This window comes from Hypomesus nipponensis, chromosome 17, assembly GCF_054491055.1.
Source record: "Hypomesus nipponensis isolate SF chromosome 17, ASM5449105v1, whole genome shotgun sequence".
NCBI lineage: Eukaryota > Metazoa > Chordata > Actinopteri > Osmeriformes > Osmeridae > Hypomesus > Hypomesus nipponensis.
In genome coordinates, this window is record NC_140377.1 from 16,904,337 (window position 1) to 16,927,857 (window position 23,521).

Below are 23,521 nucleotides of genomic sequence, written 5' to 3' on the forward strand. Positions count from 1 at the left end.
ATGCGTTACACTGTCCTGCCGCGTCTAGCAACAGAGATTATCATTTGTGATCCAGATTACGTGCCTCCCTCAGTGTGAATTCCTGGAAGGTTATTAAACGGACCATCAAATCTGCACGTGCCTCCTCATTCCTGCAACTAACAGAAACAGAATAACCGACCTGACAACATGGAGACAGCAGAAGATGACCTTACCCAAGCAGTGGGTGAACACGACCGTGTTCTACAACAGCACCATCATCAACTCGCCCACCTCGACACAGCTATTGACGAGGTACTTCAAGTGCTACGACGTTTGGAGACCACCGGCCGGCCGGCTCCTGCTGACACAAACCCCATTTCCCACACCCCACGGGATTCAGGGGCATATCCTGCTCCCAGTCTAAACCTCTCCCTGCCAGAACGATACGATGGCCACCCGGACAAGTGCCGCAGTTTCCTGTTGTGCAATGCGACTTGTATATCGCTCATCGCTCCGGTCCTGAACTACCCGAGAGAGCCAAGGTTGCCGCTGTCATCTCTGTTCTTACTAGGAGAGCACTGGAATGGGCTACAGCGGTGTGGGAGAGGGCGGGCACAGAATTGACGTCCAACGAAGATTTCATCGAATTGTTCCGATCTATTTTTGACCATCCGGCCACTGGAAAGGAGAGCGGTGGGCGGTTGTTGAAACTACGGCAGGGAAACTGTGCTGCGTCGGATTACGCCTTGGAATTCCGTACCCTGGCCTCTACCTGTGGCCTCTAACGATGCGGCTCTCATCACCTTGTTCCGGAGTGGCCTCCGAGAGGACATCAAGACGGAGCTGGCATGTAGGGACGAGGAAGAGTCCTTAGATCAGCTTGTCAACATGGCAGTACGCCTTGATGGGCTGCTGCGAGCCATGAGGGGGTTTTCTCGTCGAACAACTTCCCCGTCCCCCCCATGGAGGACACCACAGGGGGAGGAACCTATGCAGATGGGCTCAACGGGTCTTACCCCCGCAGAGAGACAGCGCCGTATTCGTCAAGGGCTCTGCCTTTATTGCGGGGAGGAGGGACATGTCGTGGCCCAGTGCACACACACCCGAGGTGGGGGACTGGGGCCAAGACGAACCCCCCAGACCGTCACCAAGGTAGGAGAACCCTCCCCTGGTGGTCTCTTGAACATTCGATTATTATCCATGGAAGCATAACTGGTTGACTATCCTGTGAGTTGTTCCTTTCCCGCATTAGTGGATTCCGGTGCTGCTGGGATCTTTAAGGATGAGCAGGTAGTTCGGGATCTGCATATACCTACCGTACCGTTGAGTGTTCCCATTCCTGTTCTGGCAGTGGACAGTCGACCTGTTGGTAAGGTCAAGATTACACACAAAACAACCCCATTATCAGTGTCGATCAACAACCAGCACATGGAGGAACTTCGTTTTTTGGTCATTGAGGCTCCTGCTCACCCCATAGTTTTAGGCATGCCCTGGCTCATCCTACACAACCCCTCCATATCATGGATGGACAAGAGGATTACGGCCTGGTCACCGGCTTGCCATGAGAGGTGTCTAAGGGTAAATATGGGGCCTACATCGGTGGAGAGTCCAGATAACGTCTGTTCTGTGTCTGTTCCCCATGAGTACAAAGATCTACAGAAGGCCTTCTCGAAAACCAGTGCCACGAAACTTCCTCTGCATCGACCCTGGGACTGTGCCATCAACATGCAGCCAGGAGCTCCACTTCCTCGAGGCCACGTATAGCCCCTGTCCTTTGCGGAGACGGAAGCTATGGAGAAGTATATCAAGGAGGCCTTGGATCAGGGATTCATTCGGCCGTCCACCTTGCCTGTAGTGTCCAGTTTTTTCTTTGTCAAGAAGAAGGACGGAGGACTCCGACCCTGCATTGATTACCAAGCACTAAATAACATTACTACCAAGTACAGGTACCCTCTGCCGATCATTCACTCCACCGTTGAGATGCTGCACGGAGCCAAGTATTTCACGAAGTTGGACTTACGTAGTGCCTACAATCTAATTCGCATTTGTGAGGGGGACGAATGGAAGACCGCCTTTAGTACAACTACAGGGCATTATGAGTACTTGGTCATGCCATACGGATTAACCAATGCTCCTTCAGTCTTCCAGGCGTTCATCAACAAGGTGTTCAGAGACATGCTGGAACGCTGTGTAATCGTTTACATCGACGACATTCTGATCCATTCAGCAACATACGAACTCCATGTACTACACGTGAGGGAGGCCCTAGGGCGGCTGTTAGACAACCAACTCTACGCCAAAGCTGAAAAATGTACTTTCCATCAGACATCGATCTCGTTCCTGGGCTATAGAATCTCCACTGCAGGAGTGGAGATGGAGATGAACAAGGTCGATGCTGTCTTGTCTTGACCAGTTCCCGCTTCTATCATAGCGCTCCAGAGATTTTTAGGATTTGTGAATTATTATCTGAGGTTTATTCGCAGTTTCAGTACGGTGGCTGCTCCTGTCACCTCCCTCCTGAAAGGAACTCCCCGTGTTCTCGAATGGACGCCAGAAGCTGGAGTGGCATTCGAGCGCTTAAAGAGATGCTTCACAACGGCTCCCGTCTTGAAACACCCGGACCCCACTTTGCCGTTCGTCGTAGAGGTGGACGCTTCAGAGGTGGGCATAGGAGCCATTTTGTCCCAGCGCCAAGGTACGCCCTCTAAACTCTTCCCCTGTGCCTTCTACTCCTGTAAACTCACACCAGCAGAGAGAAATTACAATGTCGGGGATAGAGAACTACTGGCAGTCAAGAAGAGCCTGCAGGCATGGTGTCACTGGCTAGAGGGTGCCAAACTCCGTTCGTGGTCTTAACGGATCATCGTAACCTGGAATATATCAAGGCGGCTCGTCGACTCAACCCTAGACAAGCCAGATGGGCTCCCATTCTCCCACCAGCGCGCATCATTGCACCCATCACTTGGGAGGTGGATGAGGCCATAAGCCAGGGACTAGTAAGGAACCGTCTCCTTCTAACTGTCCCCAAGGGGTGTCCTATGTTCCTACAGTGGTGAGAGATCAACTCCTCGCCTGGGCCCACACAACCCTAGCATCTGGTCACCCTGGAATCACGCGCACCCTGCAGGCCTTACAAGGGAAGTATTGGTGGCAGGAAATGGCATCTGATGTGCGTAAATACTTCTCCTCCTGTTCCATCTGCGCTCAGAGCAAGACCCCTCGACACCTTCCCTACGGTAAGATCCACCCTCTCCCAGTGCCGCAACGACCTTGGTCTCACCTGTCGGTGGATTTCGTCACAGATCTGCCTCCATCCCAGGGCTACACCACCATCATGGTCGTGGTGGACCGGTTTTCGAAATCCTGTAGGCTCATTCCTCTGAAGCTACCTACCGCTTTCCGGGCAGCAGAGGTAATATTCACAAATGTCTTCCGGTGTTATGGCATACCTGAGGACATCGTGTCTGACCGCGGACCCCAATTTATCTCCAGAGTGTGGAAGTCCTTCATAGAACGGCTTGGTGTGTCTGTTAGTCTAACGTCTGGTCATCGCCCACAGTCCAACGGTCAAGTGGAGAGGGTGAACCAAGAGCTGGGAAGGTTCCTGCGGAGTTACTGCCACGACCGCCCTGGAGAGTGGGCTGACGTTCTTCCTGGGCTGAGTACGCCCAAAACTCTCTCGGACATTCTGCCACTGGTTTGACGCCCTTCCAATGTGTTCTTGGCTTCCAACCCCCCCTAGCGCCTTGGCATCCAAGTCCGACACAAACCCCTGCAGTGGATGAATGGTTTCGAGCACAGCTCCTGTGTTCAGACCCGGAGATCGCGTATGGTTGTCCACGCAAAATCTGCGGTTATGCCTGCCCTGCCGTAAATTAGCACCCCGGTATATAGGGCCGTTTAAGGTTACTGAGGTAACGTACTCCCTCCATCTTCCTGAGCACTTTAAGATCCTTCACACCTTTTATGTCTCCCTCCTCAGGCCGGTGGTGATGGGTCCCTTTGGATAGCGGCGTCCCGCCGGCCATGCTGCTCCCTCCTTTGAATATCGACGGGGATCCTGCCTATCTTGTCCGTGGGCTCCTGGACTCCCGACGGAGAGGGGGTCGATTGCAATATCTAGTGGAGTGGGAAGGCTACGGACCCGAGGAGCGTAGTTGGGTCCCGGCACGGGACACCGTGGATCCTTCCCTCATCAGGGACTACCGTCGTCGTCGTCCGGATTGTCCGGCTCCGCGTCCTCGAGGGCGTCCTCGATTCCATTTTGTCAGGTCGGCTAGAGCCGCCCCTGGGGGAGGGGGGTACTGTTACGTCTGGACCAGCAGCTCCCCGTTGACACTCGGATTTGCCAGAGTACTAGGGCGGCGCTGTCAGTGCATTGCGCACACCTGTGTTTGTTTTTGCACACCTGTTTTTGATTATCATTAGTTGAGTATATAACCTGGGTTTTTGTTCTACTTGGTTGTCGGTTATTATGCGTTACACTGTCCTGCCACGTTTAGAGTCAGAGATTATCATTTGTGATCCAGATTATGTGCCTCCATCAGTGTGAATTCCTGGAAGGTTATTAAACGGACCATCAAATCTGCACTTGCCTCCTCATTCCTGCAACTACCGTAACAATACAGGGGCGGATCTAGAGATTTTCATTCGGGGTGGCAATGGGGTGGCAGAAGGAAGTTGTTGGGTGGCCTCCTGCAGGCAAATCAAACCCAAAGTAGGGGGTACGGTACTCCCTATGGTAAATGATTAGGCTAGAACATTGTAGTTTAAATTAAACAGTAACATTAATATTATTTATTGAAACATTCTGTAATGTACAAAATATTTTTCCATGGGAAAATGGGGTGGCAGTATTTTTTATTGGGGTGGCAGCTGCCACCCCTTGCCACCCCTTAGATCCGCCACTGCTCCAATATCGACAGCACGTAATCCAAACGTCCCTTGTCCCGGCTCTCTCCAATATAGAAAGCATGTAATCCAAACGTCCCTTGTCCTGGCCCTCCAATATCGAAAGCATGTTATCCAAACATCCCTTATCGAATGTACCTGGTCGACCTGTTGTGTCTGGTCTCATCCTCTCCGCGTTTCCTTCTTGCCAACATGCCAGCCCTTTTCTCCTCTCCGCGACCACTTTCCCACGCCGCTGAGGTTTCAATCATGACAAGACCGGTAGCTGCGCCTACAAAGCATTAGCGTTACTCCACACAGTCCTTTCACATTACATTTACATTACATTTATGCATGTTCGCTTTTATCCAAAGCGACTTCCAAGAGAGAGCTTTACAAAAGAGCATAGGTCACTGATCATAACAACGAGGTAGTCCCAAACATTGCAAGCAGCCAAAACATGAAGCATACATTGTGGAAAAACGAAACAAGTGCCAAGGGAAAACCCATAAGAGCATGCAGTTATACAAGTTACAAATTAAAACAACATGAACATTAGTCCATACACGCGACACATTGCTGTACATGTTTTACGTACTGTAGCTGAGTTGTCTTTAGTAGCTAATTATGTTTGCTTTGAATAAAAAAAAACTAAGAAATGTAATTTGATTGTATTTCATCAATACATTTCTGATTTTGCGCAATGCTTATACTGTCTGTAGTATTCTGTCTTAGTCCATTTATAGTGATGTAGTATCTTATGAAACATGTATCACATATTTTGTAGTACAATATTTAATGATTGTACAAACAACTATATGGTGAAACTATGGGTGTCTTGTGTGTGGATGATCGAATGTTACACCTATTCGAATGTTCCTATGGTATTTCATGATAAATTCGTAATTTTAACGAATGATTCTGTATGCGCAAGGTGTCTTTAAAGATATGAACATACAATGCTATGTTTTGAACATATGCACAGCAAAATCTGTAGTGTTAATTTGAGTTCAATTCCCAGTTTAAATTATTCTGAGTGAATGGGTGTTGATTTGTGTGTTATTTTAACACTTGCAGTGCTGAAAAAGCTCTGTGGGGGGCGTCACTTCAAGGAGTCAGGAGCATACACAAATTTTGAGTTATTTTCCACATCCGTTTTTTTGCGCTCATTGACGAGAAGGACATTTGTCGTCACTGATTTAACGTGCCAGTGAATGTAGCGCGCCCACAAGTTTGTTAGTCGTTATTTAAAGCATGTTTTAACATTAAGTGGGGTGTGATGCAGTTCGATATGTGCCAACGTGTGGATTAATGAAATGTACTTGCTAGCTTATAGTTAGCTAGCGTTAGCTGCTAGTTGCTAATGTAGCTAAGTAAAGTTTGTTAGCCTAAATTTTTTTAATACGTTTATCAACTGTACGTTAACGTTAGAGGTAAAATATACGTGTTTAAATGTAATAAAAGTTCTTAACAGTGTATTTACTAAGGTTCTATTAAGATACCAGTCAGGGTTTAAACTAACGCTAACTGAAAATGTGTGGGGATGGGGTGTCATCGTTGCTTTTTTAAAACGGTTGGGGGACGGTTGGTGTGTGAGAGAAAACATTTCTGTCAGGAATATTCGGTTTACTGAAGGATCCTTTTTCTCCAAAGGGTTATGTAAGTTGTACCACCTTATTAAGAAAACTCAGTACCAGATTTACAGAAAAGGGCTTTGATGTCGTAGTTTTTATTATAAAATAACTACAGTTGCTTATAAAAGTAAAAATATTTCAAAATTCAACAATAATATCGATGATAGTGCCCTGATTAAAAATTACATGGGTTAACTGCACTTTCTGTAAGATCCTTTTGTGATTATTTGTGTCTATTCATTTAAATGTAACAGGAGCATTTCAATGATGGTGAAAAAGGCACTGGATATTTAGCGTGGCGCCTCAAAACCATTTCCAGGAGTACAGGAAAACGTCCAGTCAAGGAAGCCTCAGTGCAGCAAACACAAGGACCAAAGCGCTGAAGATCAGCAACCACACTGCCTCAGCAGCTGGATGGAGATGCCTGCAGGGAGGCCATTTCATTTCTTGTTCACTGTCCTGATGAAGCAAGTGTATTACAGAAGATGAAGATGACGTTTCAACTTTGTCAGGACCTAGTGCATGAACTTAATTCTTTAATATCCAGTGTTTTGCTGAATGTTAGCTATGAAAACACCTAATCATTGATCTTCCTGGTTTGACTATTCTTTTTGTTCAACATCTTTATTCTGATTTAAACTGGTTTAATATACCACACACTGATATCAAAATCACTAAGCACACCATTAACAATGCACTGATCTTTGGCTTCATACATATGCATGTGTGTATAATCAACAGGTGAATAAAGACTTCCTGCTGCTGTTTGGTGCTGAATCAGCCTCCAAGATGCTTGAGAAGTGGGACACCTCATTCCAAGCCCAAGGTCATCAAAGAAGCCAAACAACTGACTCAGACAACTGAGCTGTGCCGACTTCTAAAAGCTTCTGAGAAACTCACAGAGAACCATGAAACGGGTAAGCTACACAGCATGCATGGTTCATATTACATATTAGTTAGCTAGTTTTATCTTTTCCTATTAGACATTAATCTGTCTTTTCCTCCTGATAGACTGGGACAGTGACATCGCTTCCATGCTGTGCTTCTCAATCTCTTGCCACCCACAGCTGGATGGAAGAGGACCAAAATAAGTCCAAGTGATAGAGTGGACAAAGTGGTGCACTCTCATAAGGTACATTATATGCCAAAATTACACAAGACAATTTTTGTTTTATGCACTTGCCAACTTTTCCTGTCCATATGTTGCTTTTAAGTGCATTCCTTCCAAATAAATGGGTATTACAGGCCAGTATGTCCCAATAGTTTGGGAGGAATGTTTATCCAGTGAAGCAAATGATTTCAAATCACATGGGCAGTATACACAGTCTATTACATTAACATGGACCAGCAAGTACCAGATTCACTTGAAGGTGTACACATTTACAATATTATCTTTTTCTTGTAGGCATGCTGCAGCATCAATGAATATAATGGAAAGAGAGGGTAAACAACCATACATTCTTGCCATTGGCCGAACCCTGAAGACAATTGATACCTTCTACATCGTCGTTGACAAACAGCTCATCCTCTGCCAAGCCACCAGCTCATTGGGTGCTTTTTATGAACTGTTTAAATCCCACTACATCTTCAACTTGTCTTATGATGAGTCCCTGGTCCATTTCTACACTTTTCTTCCGACAACTGTCTACAACATTGACCACAACAGATTAGTCTCCAAGAGTTTGTGAGTTGCGGGCAACACTTTTGAATGCCATATGAATATGTTTAAATGTTTCGTTTGTCAAGCTGTGCATGCTACCAGCCAGTGCCTAATAACTCATTTGCGAATCGGACACAGTTTCTATCCAAGCACCAGGTTTAAGTAAGTGAAATGTTCACCAAAGCCCTGCCCGCTGTAGCAAAATACATCTTCTCTACTAACTGGGTAAGGATCAGTGGGGTAGAGTATAGAGCCATCATTTGCAGTGGCACAGAACAGGAAATGCCTGTGTTTTGCAGAATAAAAAAAATACTTTTAGTCAACTGTGTGATCTACTTCATAGTGAACAAGCTTATGAGCAGTGAGCACTTTCATGCCTACAACGTGTTTGAAAGTGATGAAAAAGAAAGTGAAAGAAAGTGATGAAAAAGATGTGAAAACTGTTTTCAATTTTATAAGCCTTTTGACTAACAAAGTGCTTATGGTGGATGATGGTCTTTATATTTGGTGGCCAAGCCGCGAAGCGGCGAAGCCACCTGAGGGTTTCTACTTATTAGGGGCCAAGCAGCAAAGCTGCGAGGCACCTATTGTTATTGTTAGTTTTATTATTATTATTATTAGGGGCCAAGCAGCGAAGCTGCGAGGCACCTATTGTAATTGTTAGTTTTTCTATTATTATCATTCTTCCGCCATGGGGTCCTATGGCAGGCCCTAGAAGCGCTTGGTCGAAAGTTGTGAAATTTGGCACACTCATTGGGGACAGTCCTCTAGTCCAATTCACAAAGTTTCATGTCCCATACTTTGGCACTCTAGCGCCACCAACGGGTCAAAGTTGGAGTTGTGTTTACACACTCAACTTTTGAACCGTATGTCCATTTCAAAAGTGAGGTACCATTGGATTCCCTGGATCAAGCCGAGTGCAATGCACACCATGGCGTCAATTTCCGTATTTTGTCATTCAATTCAAAATGACCAGATATGATCTTCAGACCAAGCCTCACAAAAGCTATCGTAGGATTTTTGATTTTCAAAACCGTTTGTCCGGTACAGCCAATCAAATTCAGCAGAAAAGCCGCCAAACAGGAAGTGAAGCCATATCTCAGCAGTTCTTTGAGGCAGTGACACCAAAGTTGGCAGGCCTACTCGGATCTTTATTCTAAGGATGTCCTCCAAAAATGGTGTCATGTGACTAAAAGGGGGCGTGCCCGGAAGCATAAACGTGTTTTGGCTAATAACTGTTGAAGTGTTTACCTTAATAAAGTAATTTATTTGTCTCTTGATGTCTTGTGTTATATCAAGATTGACCATCGAAAATATTTCATAATAACCGAATTGACGCGCCCGCCATTTTGGATTTCATGGAAAAGTGTAAAAACCTTTGGCACGCCCCAAATGTTGTCCAATGTTGACTAAATTGGGCACAGATGATCTTCAGACCAGGCTTCACAAGGGTGTTCCATGGATTTTCCATTTTCAAAATTTTTTGTTCGTTAGAGCCGATCAAAGGTGGCAGCGAAGCCGTAAAAGACACGCGAGAGCATAACTCAGCAACCATTTGTGCGATTGTCACCAAACTTGGGTTCAATCGTTCCCACGAGGGGCAGAGGAGGCCTGTGGTGTTATACCAGAAAAAAAAAACAGTTTGAACACTCAGTACTTTGGAACGCAAACAGATATTTCAACCAAACTTGGTGTGTTGCAATGAGTGCAACAGGTTATTGTGACTTAATTGTTGCGCAAGTGCTATGGAGGCCATGTCCTGCTCTGGACTGCTTGGCCCCTCCGTTGCTGCTTGCAGCTATATTTATTATTAGGGGCCAAGCAGCGAAGCTGCTATTGTTATTGGGTGTGCTTTGCCTTCAGCAAGGGCACAACCATTGTTATCTCACATATATATTATTTTTTATTTTTTTCCCACCCCTAAAACTTTGTCAATATTTGGACTACATAGGCAACCTAGGTGTCAAAAGTTTCGTCTTGGTAGCGATTGAGTTGCTTGTATCGGGATTTACGTTCCGTTGCACGGTTTAGTAGAAATTACGTTTTTGTGACGAAAAGTGAAGCTAACGGTGGCTAACTTGCTAGCCACAGTCACTGATGCCACTAACGTCACTAACGTCCCAGTCACTGACGCCACTAACGTCACGAAAACTCGCGTGACTATCTCAAGCAGACATTAGTTTAGGAGCTCGTTAACTTCTGGGAGATGGCTACGCTTAAGAGGCCTTGGTGATAACTATTTGCTCATTTTACTTTGTGATATGACACACAATTGTGATGTGTAATGTACAATATAAGGTAATATTATTAAGGAAGTACATCTACTTTCGGAAACGGTAGTCTACAATTTCACTGAAGCATTAGCATCATGACATTAGCCTCTGTTGCCCGGGCAACACATCTTACTGCGGTTTATGATGCATCTGTTTTCAATCGTTAAAATAAACATTCCTCACAAATACATTTTCGTTGTATGATTTATTATGACATTAGATTACAACTAAACGATTTGTTGGTGAAATTATCATTACCTGTGGTTTCAAACCAGTGTAGCTCACTGCAACGCTGTACTGTAGCCTAGTCTAGAAGAACGCTAGTAGCGTAAGCTGAAAAAAACATCTCCACACTGCAGCTGTTAACAGCTCGTAGGATGTCAAACGGCGGCTCATGTTCGGCACTACCCCTTACTTCAAAAGTCTTTCAATAGGTGAACCTATCTGACTAGTGACTACTAACCTGAACTCCATCGCCACAGCCTAAACTTTGTCAATCTGTTCATGAAAATAATTCATTTCAGCCTAGACCGTACAACATAAGTAACGTTAAATCGAATGAAACCAACGCAATCGCTACCAAGACAGGCTAGTAAGTAGTAGTAGCCTACAATTTACCGGGGCAGCTTCTCCACACAGCAGGGCTATATCGCATTTTGTCTTGTTACTGACAATGATCGCTACCACTGACATTTTTATGAATGAGTGATTTTCCCCTAACTAAATGTCAAGCTTATTCACGTTTTTGGGGGCATATTTTCAGTTAGCAGATGGTACTATTTTAATCGCGATTCCATCTGAGATAGCTACTGCTGGTACGTTGTTGTTAAAATAAGCTTCAAAGGGGGTTCTTTATTAATGAATGAATGCAATATGAGTAGGCTAAATGCCTGAAAATATCACGAGAAGGGAAAAACTTGCAATGACATTTAAGTCATAGAGATTAGGTCAATTTTTACACCGGTCTGCCAAATGTTTTCGTTTTACATTGTGATATGAAACACGTTTGTGAAATGTAGCTAGCTAGCTACATATGATAGCTCTATAGCTACTACGCTGATATTATTAGAGCTAAGCTAGTAGATCTACTTTCGGAAACAGTGGCCTGCTATTTCACAGAGGAGTTAGCTCTAGCTGTTACCCCAGCACATCTGCTACTATCTGCAGTGTTACCAAGTGTTAGACCTAGCTACAGTTAACTTGCTACCTTGTTAGTCTTCCATTCCAGACCTCTTCTGGGAGGTACTGTACAAATCGTCCAGCCACCAGCTAGTGCCGTAGTGATAGTCAGTTAGCTAAAAAAAAATCTAGCTAGTCTAGTCAGCTTTGTTGTATTTGGTAGAATACAAAGTGATTATTTAAAGTCAAGTAGCTAAGTGAAATGTTCGGTTTACACATAACAACAGACCAGGATGGTTTACAAAGATGCCTTTTCCATTCATACGTCTGAGCTTACTTTTAAATAACAGAAAACATTAATATATGGAGTTTAGATGGTTTTATGAATCAATAAGTCCTACACCAGCTTGCGATCCACTTGGGTCGGGAGTCGGGACCCACCACTTGAGAAACACGGTCTTACACATAATTAGACTAACTGTAATATTAGACGTCCCATAGCCTACAATTGACCCTTCAAATATAGCAAAGATGGGTGTTGATTTTTTAATCCTTAATGTATTGTGTAAAATTAGCTACATTATGCTGATGTCTTTCTAACCCGGTGCAACAGGTGCCCTGAGAGGATTAAGGAGTTGAAGAAGCAGATGCTGTGTCTTCCTCTTGTTGGGCAACCAACAAGTTGTTTATCTGATTACAATTTAATAAGTTACCTAGCGCTGCATCTTCATGAGCAACATTTGGCCTCCTTCTCTTCCAACCAACCAGTATCACCTCTCCTCCATCTGAGTGATGCATGTCATTTTTACAAACTTATTATCAAGGGAACACAATGGTCAGAACTGCAGTCATACACTTAAATGCTTTTTTAAATATGTAAACACCAGAAGACTATGGGCAGCTGGGGCAGCCGTAAGCACACCCTCACAATTTCCCCAGAAATGGTATGCTCTCTAGTTGTTATTGTTATTGTTAGTTTTATTAGGATTCCTCCGTAAGGAGGAAACCTATTGTTATTGGTGGTTTTATTAGGATTCCTCCGTAAGGAGGAAACCTATTGTTATTGTTAGTTTTATTAGGATTCTTCCGTAAGGAGGAAACCTATTGTTATTGGTGGTTTTATTATTTGTAATTCTTGTACCATGGGAGTCAATGGCAGCCCCTAGACCCCATCGACAACTTTTTGTGAAATTTGGCACACTCATTAAGGACAGTTTCTTCTATACCTACACCAAGTTTCATGTCTCCCATTAGACCACTCTAGCGCCACCAATGGGTCAAAGTTGGACTTGTGTTTACACACGCAACTTTTGAACCGTATGACTCATTTTCAAAAATGAGGTACCATTGGATTCCCTGGATCAAGCCGAGTTCAACGCACACCATGGCGTTAATTTCCGGTTATATAGATTTCCCGCCATTTCCGGTTTTATCAAAAACCTTTGAAAGCCTACTCCTCCTACAATTTTTGTCATATCTTCTTCAAAATCACCAGAGATGATCTTCAGACCAAGCCTCACAAAAGTTATCGAAGGAATTTTGATCCTCATAACCGTCTGTCCGGTACAGCCAATCAAATTCATCAGAAAAGCCGCCAAACAGGATGTGAAGTCATGTCTCAGCAAATCTTTGAGATATCAACACTAAACTTGGTAGATCGGAGGAAGACACTACAACATGTTACCATGTGCAAAAGCAAATTCATATCTCAAAAAATGATTGATATAAAGCAAATTGAACTTATCGCTAACGCTAAAATAATGCTTTACACATCAGCCAGTCAAAAACTGATACTCTGATTCAATCACAAGTTCATATGAAGACTCTTGAGAATGTTCATAACACAAATCTGTGAAAAAGTTGACTGTAAGATGAAAGGTCGATTTTTGGTGAATATTTGAAACATGCTTGCTTGGCTAATTTCTAGGCAAATTTCCAATGAATGTCTCCCCTGCTCCTCCCCGCGCGTGCTCCAAAATCTCACACACACTCAGCCTTCCCTTGACACACGCGCGGCCAAGACGCACACGCAACATTTCAGGAGAGTGTGGGCTGACCAAGCCCCCACTCATTCCTTGGTCTTTAGCAAAGGCCCATGTGGCTCTTGATGGTATTGCATTTCCGATTTTGTATGCAATGGTAAAAAGGTCTCAAATCCTGAAACATTGATAGTATAGACCAAGAGTAAATACCACACCTCAAATGGCCCACCATTACCCATAGGTGGCGCTATAGGCCACGCCCAAAAGCACAAAGATACAAGGCTTTCTGGAATGGATAGGTTCACCAAGCCCCCTCCCTTCACGTATTGGCTTGAAAAAAGGCCCATGTGGATCTTGATGGTATTGCATTTCCGATTTTGTATGCAATGGTAAAAAGGTCTCAAAATCCTGAAACATAGATAGTATAGGCAAAGAAACAGTTTAACAAAAAGCCCATGTGGATCTTGTTGGTATTGCTTTTCCGATTTTGTATACAATGGTAAAAAGTTATAAAAATCCTGAAACATTGATAGTATAGACCAAGAGTAACTACCACACCACAAATGGCCCACTATTACCCATAGGTCTTCCCTTGACACACGCGCGGGCTTGGCAAGACGCACACGCAACATTTCAGGAGAGTGTGGGCTTACCAAGCCCCCACTCATTCCTTGGTCTTTTGCAAAGGCCTTGTGGATCTTGATGGTATTGCATTTCAGATTTTGTTTGCCATGGTAAAAAGTTCTCCAAATCCTGAAACATTGATAGTAAAGGCCAACAGTAACAACAACACTTTAACAAAAGCCCATGTGGATCTTGTTGGTATATTTTTCCGATTTTGTATGCAATGGTAAAAAGTTAAAAACATCCTGAAACATTGATAGTATAGGCCAAGAGTAACTACCACACCACAAATGGCCCACCATTACCAATAGGTGTCGCTACAGGCCACGCCTTAAAGCACAAAGCACTTCACTTCTTGTGAAGATTAAAGCACTTCACTTCTTGGCTTGAAATAAAGGCCCTTGTGGATCTTGATGTTATTGCATTTCAGATTTGGTATCCCATTGGAAATTCTGCAGCATTGATTTTTCTATACAGTTACAATTTGTCAAGAATATACATTTTTCAATGGTTCGCAATGCTTTACATGTAAGCCAGTCAAACAAGTTCATATGAAGACTCTTGAGAATGTTTAGTACACAAATCTGAGAAAAAGTTGACTCTAAGATGAAAGGTCGATTTTTGGTGAATCTTTGAAACATGCATGCTTGGCTAATTTCTAGGGAAATTTACAATGAAATGTGTCCCCTGCTCCTCCCCGCGCATGCTCCAAATTCTCACACACTCATTCTTCCCTTGACACGCGCGGGCTTGGCAAGACATACACGCAACATATCAGGACTGTGTGGGCTGACCAAGCCCCAACTCATTCCTTGAATATCAGCATAGGCCCTTGAGGACCTTGGTGTCATTGCATTTCCTACTTTGTATGCAATAGTAAAAAGGTCTCCAAATCCTGACACATTGACAGTACAGGCCAAGAGTAACTACCACACTTTACCCAAAGCCCATGTGGATCCTGTTGGTATTGCATTTTCGATTTTATATGCAGTGGTAAAAAGTTTTTAAAATCCTGAAACATTAATAGTATAGGCCAAGAGTAACTACCACACCACAAATGGCCCACCATTACCCATAGGTGGCGCTACAGGCCACGCCTTAATGCATAAAGATACAAGGCTTTCTGGAATGGATAAGCTCACCAAGCCCCCTTCCTTCACTTACTGGCTTGAAATAAAGGCCCTTGTGGATCTTGATGGTATTGCATTTCAGATTTGGTATGCCATTGGTAATTCTGCAGCATACATTCTTCTATACAGTTACAATTTGTCAAGAATAAACATTGTTCAATGGTTTGCAGTGTTTGGAGGAATCCGCCATTACTGCTTGCAGTTATATTTTGTAATTCTTGTACCATGGGAGTCAATGGCAGCCCCTAGACCCCATCGACAACTTTTTGTGAAATTTGGCACACTCATTAAGGACAGTTTCTTCTATACCTACACCAAGTTTCATGTCTCCCATTAGACCACTCTAGCGCCACCAATGGGTCAAAGTTGGACTTGTGTTTACACACGCAACTTTTGAACCGTATGACTCATTTTCAAAAATGAGGTACCATTGGATTCCCTGGATCAAGCCGAGTTCAACGCACACCATGGCGTTAATTTCCGGTTATATAGATTTCCCGCCATTTCCGGTTTTATCAAAAACCTTTGAAAGCCTACTCCTCCTACAATTTTTGTCATATCTTCTTCAAAATCACCAGAGATGATCTTCAGACCAAGCCTCACAAAAGTTATCAAAGGAATTTTGATCCTCATAACCGTCTGTCCGGTACAGCCAATCAAATTCATCAGAAAAGCCGCAAAACAGGATGTGAAGTCATGTCTCAGCAAATCTTTGAGATATCAACACTAAACTTGGTAGATCGGAGGAAGACACTACAACATGTTACCATGTGCAAAGGCAAATTCATATCTCAAAAAATGATTGATATAAAGCAAATTGAACTTATCGCTAACGCTAAAATTATGCTTTACACATCAGCCATTCAAAAACTGATACTCTGATTCAATCACAAGTTCATATGAAAACTCTTGAGAATGTTCATAACACAAATCAGTGAAAAAGTTGACTGTAAGATGAAAGGTCGATTTTTGGTGAATATTTGAAACATGCTTGCTTGGCTAATTTCTAGGCAAATTTCCAATGAATGTCTCCCTTGCTCCTCCCCGCGCGTGCTCCAAAATCTCACACACACTCAGCCTTCCCTTGACACACGCGCGGCCAAGACGCACACGCAACATTTCAGGAGAGTGTGGGCTGACCAAGCCCCCACTCATTCCTTGGTCTTTAGCAAAGGCCCATGTGGCTCTTGATGGTATTGCATTTCCGATTTTGTATGCAATGGTAAAAAGGTCTCAAATCCTGAAACATTGATAGTGTAGGCCGAGAAACACTTTAACAAAAGCCCATGTGGATCTTGTTGGTATTGCATTTCCGATTTTGTATGCAATGGTAAAAAGTTATAAAAATCCTGAAACATTGATAGTATAGACCAAGAGTAACTACCACACCACAAATGGCCCACCATTACCCATAGGTGGCGCTACAGGCCACGCCAAAAAGCACAAATATACAAGGCTTTCTGGAATGGATAGGCTCACCAAGCCCCCTCCCTTCACTTATTGGCTTGAAAAAAAGGCCCATGTGGCTCTTGATGGTATTGCATTTCCGATTTTGTATGCAATGGTAAAAAGGTCTCAAAATCCTGAAACATAGATAGTATAGGCAAAGAAACACTTTAACAAAAAGCCCATGTGGATCTTGTTGGTATTGCTTTTCCGATTTTGTATGCAATGGTAAAAAGTTAAAAACATCCTGAAACATTGATAGTATAGGCCAAGAGTAACTACCACACCACAAATGGCCCACCATTACCAATAGGTGTCGCTACAGGCCACGCCCTAAAGCACAAAGCACTTCACTTCTTGTGAAGATTAAAGCGCTTCACTTCTTGGCTTGAAATAAAGGCCCTTGTGGATGTTGATGTTATTGCATTTCAGATTTGGTATCCCATTGGAAATTCTGCAGCATTGATTTTTCTATACAGTTACAATTTGTCAAGAATATACATTTTTCAATGGTTCGCAATGCTTTACACGTAAGCCAGTCAAACAAGTTCATATGAAGACTCTTGAGAATGTTTAGTACACAAATCTGAGAAAAAGTTGACTCTAAGATGAAAGGTCGATTTTTGGTGAATCTTTGAAACATGCATGCTTGGCTAATTTCTAGGGAAATTTACAATGAAATGTGTCCCCTGCTCCTCCCCGCGCATGCTCCAAATTCTCAGACACTCATTCTTCCCTTGACACGCGCGGGCTTGGCAAGACACACACGCAACATATCAGGACTGTGTGGGCTGACCAAGCCCCCACTCATTCCTTGAATATCAGCATAGGCCCTTGAGGACCTTGGTGTCATTGCATTTCCTACTTTGTATGCAATAGTAAAAAGGTCTCCAAATCCTGACACATTGACAGTACAGGCCAAGAGTAACTACCACACTTTACCCAAAGCCCATGTGGATCCTGTTGGTATTGCATTTCCGATTTTATATGCAATGGTAAAAAGTTTTTAAAATCCTGAAACATTAATAGTATAGGCCAAGAGTAACTACCACACCACAAATGGTCCACCATTACCCATAGGTGGCGCTACAGGCCACGCCTTAATGCATAAAGATACAAGGCTTTCTGGAATGGATAAGCTCACCAAGCCCCCTTCCTTCACTTACTGGCTTGAAATAAAGGCCCTTGTGGATCTTGATGGTATTGCATTTCAGATTTGGTATGCCATTGGTAATTCTGCAGCATACATTTTTCTATACAGTTACAATTTGTCAAAAATAAACATTTTTCAATGGTTCGCAGTGTTTGGAGGAATCCGCCATTACTGCTTGCAGTTATATTTGGTGGTTTTATTATTTGTAATTCTTGTACCATGGGAGTCAATGGCAGCCCCTAGACCCCATCGACAACTTTTTGTGAAATTTGGCACACTCATTAAGGACAGTTTCTTCTATACCTACACCAAGTTTCATGTCTCCCATTAGACCACTCTAGCGCCACCAATGGGTCAAAGTTGGACTTGTGTTTACACACGCAACTTTTGAACCGTATGACTCATTTTCAAAAATGAGGTACCATTGGATTCCCTGGATCAAGCCGAGTTCAACGCACACCATGGCGTTAATTTCCGGTTATATAGATTTCCCGCCATTTCCGGTTTTATCAAAAACCTTTGAAAGCCTACTCCTCCTACAATTTTTGTCATATCTTCTTCAAAATCACCAGAGATGATCTTCAGACCAAGCCTCACAAAAGTTATCGAAGGAATTTTGATCCTCATAACCGTCTGTCCGGTACAGCCAATCAAATTCATCAGAAAAGCCGCCAAACAGGATGTGAAGTCATGTCTCAGCAAATCTTTGAGATATCAACACTAAACTTGGTAGATCGGAGGAAGACACTACAACATGTTACCATGTGCAAAAGCAAATTCATATCTCAAAAAATGATTGATATAAAGCAAATTGAACTTATCGCTAACGCTAAAATAATGCTTTACACATCAGCCAGTCAAAAACTGATACTCTGATTCAATCACAAGTTCATATGAAGACTCTTGAGAATGTTCATAACACAAATCTGTGAAAAAGTTGACTGTAAGATGAAAGGTCGATTTTTGGTGAATATTTGAAACATGCTTGCTTGGCTAATTTCTAGGCAAATTTCCAATGAATGTCTCCCCTGCTCCTCCCCGCGCGTGCTCCAAAATCTCACACACACTCAGCCTTCCCTTGACACACGCGCGGCCAAGACGCACACGCAACATTTCAGGAGAGTGTGGGCTGACCAAGCCCCCACTCATTCCTTGGTCTTTAGCAAAGGCCCATGTGGCTCTTGATGGTATTGCATTTCCGATTTTGTATGCAATGGTAAAAAGGTCTCAAATCCTGAAACATTGATAGTATAGACCAAGAGTAAATACCACACCTCAAATGGCCCACCATTACCCATAGGTGGCGCTATAGGCCACGCCCAAAAGCACAAAGATACAAGGCTTTCTGGAATGGATAGGTTCACCAAGCCCCCTCCCTTCACGTATTGGCTTGAAAAAAGGCCCATGTGGATCTTGATGGTATTGCATTTCCGATTTTGTATGCAATGGTAAAAAGGTCTCAAAATCCTGAAACATAGATAGTATAGGCAAAGAAACAGTTTAACAAAAAGCCCATGTGGATCTTGTTGGTATTGCTTTTCCGATTTTGTATACAATGGTAAAAAGTTATAAAAATCCTGAAACATTGATAGTATAGACCAAGAGTAACTACCACACCACAAATGGCCCACTATTACCCATAGGTCTTCCCTTGACACACGCGCGGGCTTGGCAAGACGCACACGCAACATTTCAGGAGAGTGTGGGCTTACCAAGCCCCCACTCATTCCTTGGTCTTTTGCAAAGGCCTTGTGGATCTTGATGGTATTGCATTTCAGATTTTGTTTGCCATGGTAAAAAGTTCTCCAAATCCTGAAACATTGATAGTAAAGGCCAACAGTAACAACAACACTTTAACAAAAGCCCATGTGGATATTGTTGGTATATTTTTCCGATTTTGTATGCAATGGTAAAAAGTTAAAAACATCCTGAAACATTGATAGTATAGGCCAAGAGTAACTACCACACCACAAATGGCCCACCATTACCAATAGGTGTCGCTACAGGCCACGCCTTAAAGCACAAAGCACTTCACTTCTTGTGAAGATTAAAGCACTTCACTTCTTGGCTTGAAATAAAGGCCCTTGTGGATCTTGATGTTATTGCATTTCAGATTTGGTATCCCATTGGAAATTCTGCAGCATTGATTTTTCTATACAGTTACAATTTGTCAAGAATATACATTTTTCAATGGTTCGCAATGCTTTACATGTAAGCCAGTCAAACAAGTTCATATGAAGACTCTTGAGAATGTTTAGTACACAAATCTGAGAAAAAGTTGACTCTAAGATGAAAGGTCGATTTTTGGTGAATCTTTGAAACATGCATGCTTGGCTAATTTCTAGGGAAATTTACAATGAAATGTGTCCCCTGCTCCTCCCCGCGCATGCTCCAAATTCTCACACACTCATTCTTCCCTTGACACGCGCGGGCTTGGCAAGACATACACGCAACATATCAGGACTGTGTGGGCTGACCAAGCCCCAACTCATTCCTTGAATATCAGCATAGGCCCTTGAGGACCTTGGTGTCATTGCATTTCCTACTTTGTATGCAATAGTAAAAAGGTCTCCAAATCCTGACACATTGACAGTACAGGCCAAGAGTAACTACCACACTTTACCCAAAGCCCATGTGGATCCTGTTGGTATTGCATTTTCGATTTTATATGCAGTGGTAAAAAGTTTTTAAAATCCTGAAACATTAATAGTATAGGCCAAGAGTAACTACCACACCACAAATGGCCCACCATTACCCATAGGTGGCGCTACAGGCCACGCCTTAATGCATAAAGATACAAGGCTTTCTGGAATGGATAAGCTCACCAAGCCCCCTTCCTTCACTTACTGGCTTGAAATAAAGGCCCTTGTGGATCTTGATGGTATTGCATTTCAGATTTGGTATGCCATTGGTAATTCTGCAGCATACATTCTTCTATACAGTTACAATTTGTCAAGAATAAACATTGTTCAATGGTTTGCAGTGTTTGGAGGAATCCGCCATTACTGCTTGCAGTTATATTTTGTAATTCTTGTACCATGGGAGTCAATGGCAGCCCCTAGACCCCATCGACAACTTTTTGTGAAATTTGGCACACTCATTAAGGACAGTTTCTTCTATACCTACACCAAGTTTCATGTCTCCCATTAGACCACTCTAGCGCCACCAATGGGTCAAAGTTGGACTTGTGTTTACACACGCAACTTTTGAACCGTATGACTCATTTTCAAAAATGAGGTACCATTGGATTCCCTGGATCAAGCCGAGTTCAACGCACACCATGGCGTTAATTTCCGGTTATATAGATTTCCCGCCATTTCCGGTTTTATCAAAAACCTTTGAAAGCCTACTCCTCCTACAATTTTTGTCATATCTTCTTCAAAATCACCAGAGATGATCTTCAGACCAAGCCTCACAAAAGTTATCAAAGGAATTTTGATCCTCATAACCGTCTGTCCGGTACAGCCAATCAAATTCATCAGAAAAGCCGCAAAACAGGATGTGAAGTCATGTCTCAGCAAATCTTTGAGATATCAACACTAAACTTGGTAGATCGGAGGAAGACACTACAACATGTTACCATGTGCAAAGGCAAATTCATATCTCAAAAAATGATTGATATAAAGCAAATTGAACTTATCGCTAACGCTAAAATTATGCTTTACACATCAGCCATTCAAAAACTGATACTCTGATTCAATCACAAGTTCATATGAAAACTCTTGAGAATGTTCATAACACAAATCAGTGAAAAAGTTGACTGTAAGATGAAAGGTCGATTTTTGGTGAATATTTGAAACATGCTTGCTTGGCTAATTTCTAGGCAAATTTCCAATGAATGTCTCCCTTGCTCCTCCCCGCGCGTGCTCCAAAATCTCACACACACTCAGCCTTCCCTTGACACACGCGCGGCCAAGACGCACACGCAACATTTCAGGAGAGTGTGGGCTGACCAAGCCCCCACTCATTCCTTGGTCTTTAGCAAAGGCCCATGTGGCTCTTGATGGTATTGCATTTCCGATTTTGTATGCAATGGTAAAAAGGTCTCAAATCCTGAAACATTGATAGTGTAGGCCGAGAAACACTTTAACAAAAGCCCATGTGGATCTTGTTGGTATTGCATTTCCGATTTTGTATGCAATGGTAAAAAGTTATAAAAATCCTGAAACATTGATAGTATAGACCAAGAGTAACTACCACACCACAAATGGCCCACCATTACCCATAGGTGGCGCTACAGGCCACGCCAAAAAGCACAAATATACAAGGCTTTCTGGAATGGATAGGCTCACCAAGCCCCCTCCCTTCACTTATTGGCTTGAAAAAAAGGCCCATGTGGCTCTTGATGGTATTGCATTTCCGATTTTGTATGCAATGGTAAAAAGGTCTCAAAATCCTGAAACATAGATAGTATAGGCAAAGAAACACTTTAACAAAAAGCCCATGTGGATCTTGTTGGTATTGCTTTTCCGATTTTGTATGCAATGGTAAAAAGTTAAAAACATCCTGAAACATTGATAGTATAGGCCAAGAGTAACTACCACACCACAAATGGCCCACCATTACCAATAGGTGTCGCTACAGGCCACGCCCTAAAGCACAAAGCACTTCACTTCTTGTGAAGATTAAAGCGCTTCACTTCTTGGCTTGAAATAAAGGCCCTTGTGGATGTTGATGTTATTGCATTTCAGATTTGGTATCCCATTGGAAATTCTGCAGCATTGATTTTTCTATACAGTTACAATTTGTCAAGAATATACATTTTTCAATGGTTCGCAATGCTTTACACGTAAGCCAGTCAAACAAGTTCATATGAAGACTCTTGAGAATGTTTAGTACACAAATCTGAGAAAAAGTTGACTCTAAGATGAAAGGTCGATTTTTGGTGAATCTTTGAAACATGCATGCTTGGCTAATTTCTAGGGAAATTTACAATGAAATGTGTCCCCTGCTCCTCCCCGCGCATGCTCCAAATTCTCAGACACTCATTCTTCCCTTGACACGCGCGGGCTTGGCAAGACACACACGCAACATATCAGGACTGTGTGGGCTGACCAAGCCCCCACTCATTCCTTGAATATCAGCATAGGCCCTTGAGGACCTTGGTGTCATTGCATTTCCTACTTTGTATGCAATAGTAAAAAGGTCTCCAAATCCTGACACATTGACAGTACAGGCCAAGAGTAACTACCACACTTTACCCAAAGCCCATGTGGATCCTGTTGGTATTGCATTTCCGATTTTATATGCAATGGTAAAAAGTTTTTAAAATCCTGAAACATTAATAGTATAGGCCAAGAGTAACTACCACACCACAAATGGTCCACCATTACCCATAGGTGGCGCTACAGGCCACGCCTTAATGCATAAAGATACAAGGCTTTCTGGAATGGATAAGCTCACCAAGCCCCCTTCCTTCACTTACTGGCTTGAAATAAAGGCCCTTGTGGATCTTGATGGTATTGCATTTCAGATTTGGTATGCCATTGGTAATTCTGCAGCATACATTTTTCTATACAGTTACAATTTGTCAAAAATAAACATTTTTCAATGGTTCGCAGTGTTTGGAGGAATCCGCCATTACTGCTTGCAGTTATATTTAGGGTTCCTCCGGTAGGAGGGAACCCTATTGTTATTGGTGGTTTTATT